Raw genomic sequence first — 11,078 nt, forward strand, 5'->3', positions numbered from 1 at the left:
ATATATAACACCATCTGGTCATGGGTCAATGTAAATGAATGCAATGCATGAGAAGTACGTCAATAAAATCTTTCGGAGTGTCATAAGACCTTTATGCCTTTGATTAATATCATGAACTAAACTTTATCAACTTACGTATTTTCTGAGACCCATGACAGATGATAGAATAATATGACACATGGGGAATCAAAAACATAAGCATCTCTAGTATTTCTATGAATAGAGTCATTTGTGGAAATTGTGCATTTGCTCATTTTGTTTGTGTCGTATAGATCATGCAAAAGAAAGAAGGGATAGCCTTAACATACTAGAGGCGATTCTCTTGGTAATCCATTTAACACGTCAATTGCAACAACACATAACGGCAGATAGGACAAATCCATATGATATTCTTGAGAAAGATTGCATCGTACTCCCTTAGAATCACAAAACCTCACGTTGCTTAAGATGCTATGAAATCTTTGTTGGATTATTGAAGATCCGTACCTTAGAGTCATTTTCTTAGAATTGTAATGTACCTTAGAGACTTGCCATGAACTGTTTGAAAGATATGTCACTCCTTTGAATTAGAAAAGCCTTATATTTGAATGGGTGTGGGGCCCACTCCATGGTGTGTGGTTAATTCTTAAATTTGCCACATAACCCATATTGACTTAAGAGTCATATGTCTTGGGTAGCTTGCTTCCACGTTAAGGATGATATCCTTATCCAATAATTAACCACCAATCATCTTAATTAATTGTTACCTCCCACTAAAATCAATAATTACCCGAGTATCCACATAATTAAGAATTATTCCAAATTACTTATATACTACTCACTTTTAACATACCTTATACACCTTACTATCATGGCCATGTGGTACCTTGTATGGTACTAGTCCATAAATACCGGATATTTTAGCTCGGGCCGTATTTTATCCCAAAATATCAAACTTCGACGAAATTCATTTTCTTCGATTTGCTTACCCTCTCACCTTCACGAATTTACTCATCACTTGTTTGAAATAGCATAATGTTAATAATCTCCAAATAATCTCAATCCCGAACTTACGTTGATTAACATATGATGAAACTTTAACGTGCGAAAATGCGGGATGTAATATCTCATTTCCGAGCTTTCATCAATTTACTTATGGCGTACTTTTACGTACGAAAACATGGGGTGTAACATCATTCCCCCCTTTGGAATATTCATCCTCGAATGCTTACGGATGCACTTATCATTCTCATAACCCATAGCTCTTGCGAATACTTTAATATTCTTCTTGCCATTCAGGCAACTGTTCTTTGAATAAATCCGAAGGCCAGGGCATTCCCCCCCTTTAGTCCTCTTTCTCACACCATGGTCTGTGGTCGGAATTCTTCCAATCTCGTAACTCTTGCTACCTTCTGTCATGCAGCCTGTACGACTTTTTCCTTGTATGTGCGCCTATGCAACTCTTCTCTCCTCTTTCCTCCAACTTTTAGCGAATCTCTAGGCCTCACTTTGTAAGCATATACAGAGCTTGATAAGATGTGTCTCTGGGCATCTATAGGTATACTGAAGTTCTTTGTTTGATAATTTGTTGAACATACGAATATTGCTATGTCTTATTTCATAGACCCGGTTATCCATTCGTATGACTTTACTGCATCTAAGTAGGTCATACTATACCATAACTCTTACTTCGATTTATCATTTCTGAGGTCTGCTACCGAACTCCAGGTTACTTTCGTTGCTTATCCCATATGTATAAATCTAAGTACTTTAATGCTTCCTCATTACTTGTTCATCTTAAGAATGACAGCCTAATCTCACCTCATACTTTGTGACTTTTGTCCATCCACTGTGTATTCACCTTAATGTTGATCTATCATCTACCACTGATAACTTGATCTCTTATGTAACACTGCCGCTAGGGCTCACGTCTCATCTGGGACATCTGGAGTAATTAGATTGATCCACCTAGGGGCAATACTATACTTTCATAACCGTATTTTATAGCATTCCAATATGACTCACCTTACATGGGTATTTTAATCTTGTACAATTCATGAAATCCTCTTCAAGTAATTACTCAATCGAAGGCCCAAACGTCATCCTTTATCTATCACAATCACACCCTCATTCCACTCTAGATGTTATTAGTCTTAGATTCCTTTGAGTTCATTCAGCCTATACTGAACTTTCTATAACTTAGAGAAACCATTAGCTCTCTTGTTTTCATGGGCTTAATCTCAAGTACTTATCCATTCTCGTCACCTTCTTACTCACCCTTTCTCATCTTTACTCCTGTCATAAACCTCGTCGCTTTACTATACTCTAGCTTGCGACCTATACGTATCTATTTATACTATTCGCAACCTTCCTTCAACTTGCTTGCACCATAGATTCCCTTATGTTAAGCGAGACATCACATCGTCTCTAATCTTCTTTACTCTCTTGGCTAGATCTCTCGGTACCTAGAAACCATAGGCTGGAAGATATGCCACTAATGACACCGCTATCCTCCCTGGATAGTGTCTCCCAACGCTTCTAGCCCTCAATCTGAAGTATGGATTATTCACAATCTTCTGCACCTGAGTATCTCGTATGTTGTCCACCTTTACCTTACTTGCCTTAAAATCTTGCATCATATCTTTTATCTCTTTCATGACCTCCCTTCCATATAGGTATAATTCACGTCCATAACTTGAAGGTTTATTATAATAGTTGCAACTCTGGTGCATACACAATTCAGTGGGAGCTTCACACTGACTTATTATGGGGCTGGTACTCTTCTAACTGGATTTATTATAGAGCCATTATAGGATATGGCTACTGTACTATCTCTCTTGTACCTTTGATATTAAGAGTGATCCTGCAATGTTCTCAATCACTATTTCTATATTTTTCTGGGTCCAATAATCAGACTCCTGATTTACTTGGTTGATGAAACTCTTTAGTTTCCTCTTCCTTCTGATCAACCTTTATGTAGGCTTAAGATATCTTCTGACATGCGGCTCTTGGTATTAGTTATTACTTTAGCCTTTCATGGGCGTTATAGAATTTCCAGGATACAATCTTCTAATAACTCAATCCTTTGTTTATGCCCTGGGCTCAATTCTTTCTTTTAACTTATACCGGAGTCTTCTATGTCTGTATGATTATCAACATATATGCTGCATGTATAAGACTCCGAACTCTTAAGTGAGTTCATAATATACTCTGGGTCATTAATCGAATAATTCTTTTCGTTCCTTCTCAGCTTTTTTTTAAATGTAAGCAATTACTTTTCTTGGTGTTTCTGCCTCCTTGTTGCGTGCATACTTAGCTTACCTTAGTGCCCACACACATTGGAATTCCATACAACTCATATGATCTTGAATACCACTTCTGATTTTACTTCCCGTTCATTAGCCACGGTAGGTGCCATTTTCTTATGGAGTGCATACAATATTGTTGTAAGACTGTTATAAGACCATTTCCTCCTTAGGTTACCGAGCTTAGGTTGAAGCTTTCTTCCTTACTTTCTCAGCTAGTCTTTCATTGTATTATTTAGGGAGGATCCTCTGACTCTTGTAAACATGTGAGCTTATTACATTGTATATTTGACGGACCTTTTGATGTCCTTCCTTGCCTATAATTATCGGTAGTTACTTACATCCACGCCCTTGTGCTTGTAGGGTTGCTTCTGAACTAATATTTTGATTGTCTTCCCAGTGACACTCTCTTTTATTCCCGTAATACTCATACAGTACCTTTATCTACCCATCTTCTATCTGAATATTTCTCAAGTATTACAATGACATTACTGCGAGGTTGAATTCACTATATTGGGTTTTACTATGTTTATCTTGCACGATCTGCTGACTCGTCTATAACCTCCTGTTTAGCCATAACTAGGCTCTTCCTGAATCAATTACTAACTACTCGTTGGCCCATTCTCATATCAATATTTTGCGTAATCTTTCTTGGGTTATTTTCTTTGTCTTAACTTACATCTTCACTGGCTCCTTATCTATCAATAACATCTCGGGCAGGGACCCTTGCTTCCTTTCCTTAACGTTGTGTTTGCATAATGTTCTGGAATCGTAGCATATCTATAGGCTTTGAATAAGTGCAATCTCATCCCTTTTTCATTTTTTTTATCGCATTCTTCCATTACCATTCGATAATTACTAGAACCACTTAGTTCTGACTTAATACCACATCACTCCATATTTCCCCCTTTAGGGGAGTACTACGAGTTGGAGCTACGACGACCTACCTATCGATGTTTTACCTCTTCATCTTTGGCGTCCTTTCACATCATTGGTGACCCTTACTCGTCTTGTGGTAATCCTTCTGTACCAAGGATAACAAAATTCCTTACTCGCGATGGTGACACTTAGTGCAAGTGGCACATACAGTCCCTTAAGCTTAACTTCGCTCATATTGCTTGCTTTAGGGAAGTGTTTTCCTGAATGACCATTCTCTGAATTTCTCATGAATCTTCTTCTATTTTCCATTCTATTATCGCCGGAACGAAATCTGAAATTCTCACGATACCTACTATTATCAAATCACTCAGTCTCCAATTCATGTTTAGTTTATCTTGTTCACCAATCCATACTGATTTCTATTACTCTGGGGTCTAACTTTTCCTTCTAGTAATCACGAACTTATTTCTCGAAATGAGGATATGACTTTGTGGACTATACTCTTTTGTTGTCTCAAGTCCTGTCACCTCTCATCTTTTCCTTCCCTTGGCTATAGACTCTGTAATACTGCCATTTTTTTATCTACCGTTTTCATCCATGTATCACTTCTTACTCATAATGCTTCATTATCTCTCTTCTTATCTCCCTGCTAATATTTCCGTCTATCACCTTATTCTGAAAATTTCAACAAGACATTCTTTTGATTTTAGCTCCCCTTTGCTCCATCCACTGGCTCTTCGGTTTTTCTAGCATTCTTTCTCTACTAGGGACGGGAGCCACACTAAGGTAAGATTTATCCCTTCCAGGCTTCCAATTTGAACATTCTAATGTTTATATCTAGCTGTACTATTCTAGAGTGCACCATCTGGTTGTCTTACAAGGAGATCTATTAGCACATTTGCAATATCCTTTGAAAATGTCAACTAACGCAAATAATCCATCCATCATTTTGGGTTACTCTAACCCCAGCCGGATCCTGATATCCGTCCTCCTCTTATACTACTTTTGTTAGCCCCATAGGGCATAAATGAGATAGGTGTGGTCAATTGTACATACCTCTGTTATTGTTGAAGGTAACTCAAAAGGCTTATATTATTCTGCCTGAATTGTAAATACTCACAATCTTCATTAACTGGGCGCCTCGTACCCTTATTCATCTTGCTTCTTTTACTTGTTCAAACTTGTATCTATCTTCTGAATCCCTCATTGCCTTTCACCATAGGGGTGGATAGATATTCTTGCCTTAAGGCTCCTTATCAAGAGGCTTACATGTCTTAGTATACACATGATCTACTGAAGACCTTACATTTACTCATCATAATCATCATGAAAAATCGAGTTCCTCTGACTCAACTCTTCCACAGCCACATGCAACTTCTTGCCAATTGTCTTTCTGAATGTTGGTATCGTCGTATTACGAATAAAATAGAATTTAGGAGTTCGAATTCTTACAACTAAGCTCTACCACATGATCAAGATTAAGAAGAAAGAGTGACAGTCCTAAATGCCCTGTAGCCTCCTACTTATAAGTGTGGTGCACGACACACTCATAAACAAGACTCTACTAAACACGGTTTGTAGACTCCCTGGGACAGAACTGCTCTGATACCACTTTTGTCACGACCCAAACTGATCAGCTGCGACGGGCACCCGGTACCTTACTCAATTGAGTATCAACGGAATGTATCTTTTGTATCATTATATCATAGGTAAATGAACCGGAGTAAAGCGTGAGAAAATAAACTTATGCATATGACATACTGGCCTGTAAGACCAAAATGATCACTCGTACATTGAATATAGGCCAACAAGGACATACAATCTTTCATATACATGACATATGTTTACAAGCCTCTATGAGTACATAAACGTTATAAGGCCGGGACATGGCCCCGACATACCAATCAATACATGACTAAATCATATTAACCAAATAAGCAACTCCGGAGCAAATGGAGAGCACCAACATCTTCCGCTGAGCTGATAGCCTACTTGGAGGACTCTCAACCTGTCTATCGGGACCTGCGGGCATGAAATGCAGCGTCCCTAGGCAAAAGGGACGTCAGTACAAATAACGTACCGAGTATATAAGGAATGAAAATCAGTAAATAATATACATGAGAGAAACATGGAGTAAAAGACTCAACATGTATATCTGAATAGCTCTGTGAATCATTTAATATTATAATGTCATGCATATGCATATAAATGTCATACTAAGCATGGGTATATGCATTCATAACATCACCAAGCATTTGAGGGCATCCCATCATATCATCTCGGCCACTGTGGGCAAATCATCAACGTATATCATGAAATAAACTTTATCAACTTACGCATTTTCTGAGACCCATGAACAGATGATAGAATAATATGACACATGAGGAATCAAGAACATAAGCGTCTCTAATATTTCTATGAATAGAGTCATTTATGAAAATTGTGCATTTGCTCATTTCGTTTGAGTCGTATAGATCATGCCAAAAGAAATAAGGGATAGCCTTAACATACCTGAGTCGATTCTCTTGACAATCCATTTAACACACGTCAATTGCGACACAACGCGTAATGGCGGATCGAAGTAAGGAAAAATCCGTATGTTATTCTTGAGAAAGATTGCACCGTACTCCCTTAGAATCACAAAATCTCACGTTGATTAAGGTGCTATGAAATCTTTGTTGAATTATTGAAGATTCGTACCTTAGAGTCATTTGCTTAGAATTGTACCGTACTTTAGAGACTTGCCATGAACTGTTTGAAAGATATGTCACTCCCTTGAATTAGAAAAGCCTTATATTTGAATGGGTGTGGGGCCCACTCCATGTGGTGGCTTAACCACACACCCTTAATTCTTAACTTTGCCACAAAACCCATAATGACTTAAGAGTCATATGTCTTGGGTGGCTTGCTGCCATGTTAAGGATGATATCCTTATCCAATAATTAACCACCAATCATCTTAATTAATTGTTAATCTCCCACTAAAATTTATAATTACCCAATTATCCACATAAGTAAGAATTATCTCAAATTACTTATAATACTACACACTTTTAATATACCTTATACACCTTACTATCATGGCCATGTGGTACCTTGTACGGTACTAGTCTATAAATATCGGATATTTTAGCTCGGGCCGTATTTTATCCCAAAATGTCAAACTTCGACGAAATTCATTTTCTTCGATTTGCTTACCCTCCCACCTTCACGAATTTACTCACCACTTGTTTGAAATAGCATAATGCTTATAATCTCAAAATAATCTCATTCCTAAACTTACGTTGATTAACTTACGACAAAACTTTAACGTGCAAAAATGCGGGATGTAATATCTCATTTCCGAGCTTTCATCAATTTACTTATGGCGTACTTTTACGTACAAAAACATGGGGTGTAACAGTATTTTTCGTGCTGTCCAATTTCTCTATACTTACTAGCTGGCATGAATTATGTTAGAACACTTGCACAAGCATACACATAGTAATCACTCTTATCAGTTAAGAGGATGGATCTTGATATTGTTGAGTATTGATATACACCCTCGTCTAGTTCTATTGGCACGTGAGTCATCCGTGCGGTTATTGGTTGTAGGGAAGGCACAGGATGCCAAGTGTTTATGGTTCACAATTGGAACCCGTGAATTAGAATATTTTGAGGTTCGGTGCGTCGTGGTGATTATTGGATAAGACTTGATGTGAAAGCGGTTATCTTTTACCTAGTTGATATCTGTCCTTTTATTTGTGTTCTTCGAGTTTAGACTGTGCCCAGCTTACTCTACTGTGTTGTTACTTGGTGCATTCCGCTACTAATTGTTGTTTCTATTTCTTATTGCAAGTACCATATTATCGTTGTCATTATGCATAGCTTTATAGAGATATCGTATTTCTGTTAGTCCTACACTTATACTTGTTCAGGTTATTTAGTCTAGTAGGTGTCTTGACTTTTCCTCGTCAATGCTCCACTGAGGTTAGTCTTGATACTTGCTGGGTATCGCCGTGGTGTACTCATACTACACTTCTTCATATTTTTGTGCAGATCCAGGTATTTTGAAGTCAGTTGATCGTTAGCTAGCTGTGCGGATTGTTGCGATGGAGACTCAAGGTAAACCTGCTGATGCGTTCGCAGGCTTCGGAGTCACCTTCTAGTTTTTGTATTTACACTGTTTACTCTTAATTCGGAACAGTTGTATTTATAGGTTTTCTAGCAAACTCTGTAGAGCTTATGACTTGTACTACCGGTTTTGGGATTGTAATTTTTAAAGATTTCTGTTTCAAGATTTGTTAGATGTTAGTTAGATACTGTTGTTATTTCAATTAATGTTAGGCTTACCTAGTCCCTAAGACCAGGTGCCATCACGATACCCGATGGAAGGAAATTTGGGTCGTGACATATTTAAAATATTAAAATTAATTAAATCTTTTACCTCATAATAATAATACAAGAATAACTAACTCCAATCATATTTAATGCAATATCATTCTAACATGAACTACAAGAATTTCTTATCATAACACATTTTGGACATGTATATCCCCAATTATGACTGGTAATGTGGTATGGTTATGTAATATAAAACTTGTGGTGAAAGGTATGAATACAAACTCCTTTTCAAATACATTAGTAAAACTAATACTAAGTACATAGAAGTTTTGTATTAGACGAGGACATGTACGCCCAGCGTACCATAGGTTTACGTTACAAACATATTATTTATACCATGAAGGTTATTTTAACCAGAAATAGTTTATTATGCTTAAATAAAGTACAAGTAAAATTAATAATGTTAATTTTGCATAGAAAATTGTAAATTATAAGGTCTTGAATTGTCATTTTTGTTTGCAATTTCTCATGTACGATTATTTTATTGACTTTTCACAAATTTTGTACTACTCTACATAATACTTATATGTAGTAGCACATTTTCATTATGTACTTTCTATGAGAGCTATTTTTGCTTTATTTATAGGATTTCATTATTAGGTAGGTAAAAGTTTTGGTCAGATATACCCGTAAACTTTAGGTCAAATCCATTTTTGAATCATTTTTTTTCGGGATTAATATGACCTTCTTTCCTATGCATTTCTAGAAGTAAGACCGATTTGATTTAAAGAGATATTTAATTATTTATATTTTCTAAAAATAACATCGTGTTTTGTATTGTATCGAACCCCACACATGGTAGCGATCCAACTAAAATTTGATCCAGTGGGGACAACAATGATTATGGCAGTTGCGATAAAGTACGCACGGTGACATTAAGCCCACAGTTAACATATGATGAGCAGGGGCGGCCCAACGAGTTCTGTGGCCTAAAGCCAAACTTTACGAGGGGCCTTAGTTTTTTTTTTTTTAAAAAAAATTATTTATTTATTTGAAATCTATTTTTTAGTGTTTCTTAGATACAAAGTTATTAATAATTTTCTTATAATCAATAACTACTAATAAGTATTTATTCTTAATTAGCAATATACTTAATTCATTTAACCTTCCCTTGAGACGTTGTTGATCTTAGGTAGGATTTTATCAATTTTAATTTTGGAACTTTTTTTTTCCCGAAGCGACGATAACAAGAGTTATTAACATTATTCCATAAGTAATATAGGCATTGGAAAAGAATAGAATCTTTTTATTTGACAGAGTGTATCAATTAAACTTTTGTATTCTAATTGTACTATTTTTCTTAATATTTTTAATTTTGAAGATAAATCTAAACCATCAATATCGAATTGATTATTATGCTTTAAGGAACATTCAAGATTAAGACAATATTTCTTCAAGTTTTCATCATCTAGTGATCTTAAATTTTTACGGCTAAATAGAAAATCAGAAATACTTTCATATGCTTTGAATTATTCAAATATATTTTGAAGTGAAAAAATAGCCTTATCTACTAGGTATAAAGTAATCAACTCCAAAGGACACTTCCAAAGATTTTAAGATTTTATTATCAACATTCTCATCAAATTGTTGCTTCCTATATATCATACGTTTCTTACGAAATTCGGGTTTGATATTCATTTCAAGTACAATTTTCGTGGCAGAAAAGATTGCAGTTGCAAATCCTACTTCTCTATACTTGTTAAAGAAAGAAATCAAACTTTTTCACGTTCACAGAATCTTTTTTTAAACTTATACATAGTCTATTTGTTGTAACAAAAAATGGGGCATTTACAAATATGGGGCCTAAAGCAGTTGCTTTACTTGCTTTATGGAAGGGTCGCCCTTGATGATGAGCCATAACAAAAAATCTAAAATTACAAATTTAAATAAGGACGAAATATATAGATAGAACAAAACTAAAACATTAAATATTGTGGGAATAGGTTGTCAAAATAAATTCTGATTTTGATTTTAGCATAAATTTTATATTTTCACGCTTCTTGGATAGTTTTACGTAGTCCTTCAGAATCTACCAACTGCACTTAATTCCACTACAACTGTGGACTCTTATTTTCATAAAAGATGATATCCGAAGATATATAGAATTACATGCATGAACAAAGAAAGAAAACTCTCTTCAAAACAAAGGAAGTCTAGAATAATCAAAATGTAGCGGCTGGATTCTACTTTGGCAGTTGTGATTTATTCTTTTCTAATCTGTTGAAAATAATTCCAATTACGTCTTCTATCAGTTAGTTGATTTTGTTTGTATTTTCTAGAATGAACTTAGAAATATATTACTTGTCAAACAAAAAGTACGGAAAAAAATCTTAAATCTTCAAAGGTTGAGTGTTTTGGTTGAAACTAGAAAAGAACATGATAGCTTGTTGTGATGACTCAAAAGGTCATCTTATATTTTAGAACTCGATTTCGTGTTTCGAGGTCTGAAAACCTCATTTTATCTCTTCTCGATTTGCGTGCGCAGTCCGAACGTGTTTCCGGAAAGCTTTTATGTGAAAAATTGATGGAATAA

This window comes from Nicotiana attenuata, unplaced genomic scaffold (assembly GCF_001879085.1).
Source record: "Nicotiana attenuata strain UT unplaced genomic scaffold, NIATTr2, whole genome shotgun sequence".
Lineage (NCBI taxonomy): Eukaryota > Viridiplantae > Streptophyta > Magnoliopsida > Solanales > Solanaceae > Nicotiana > Nicotiana attenuata.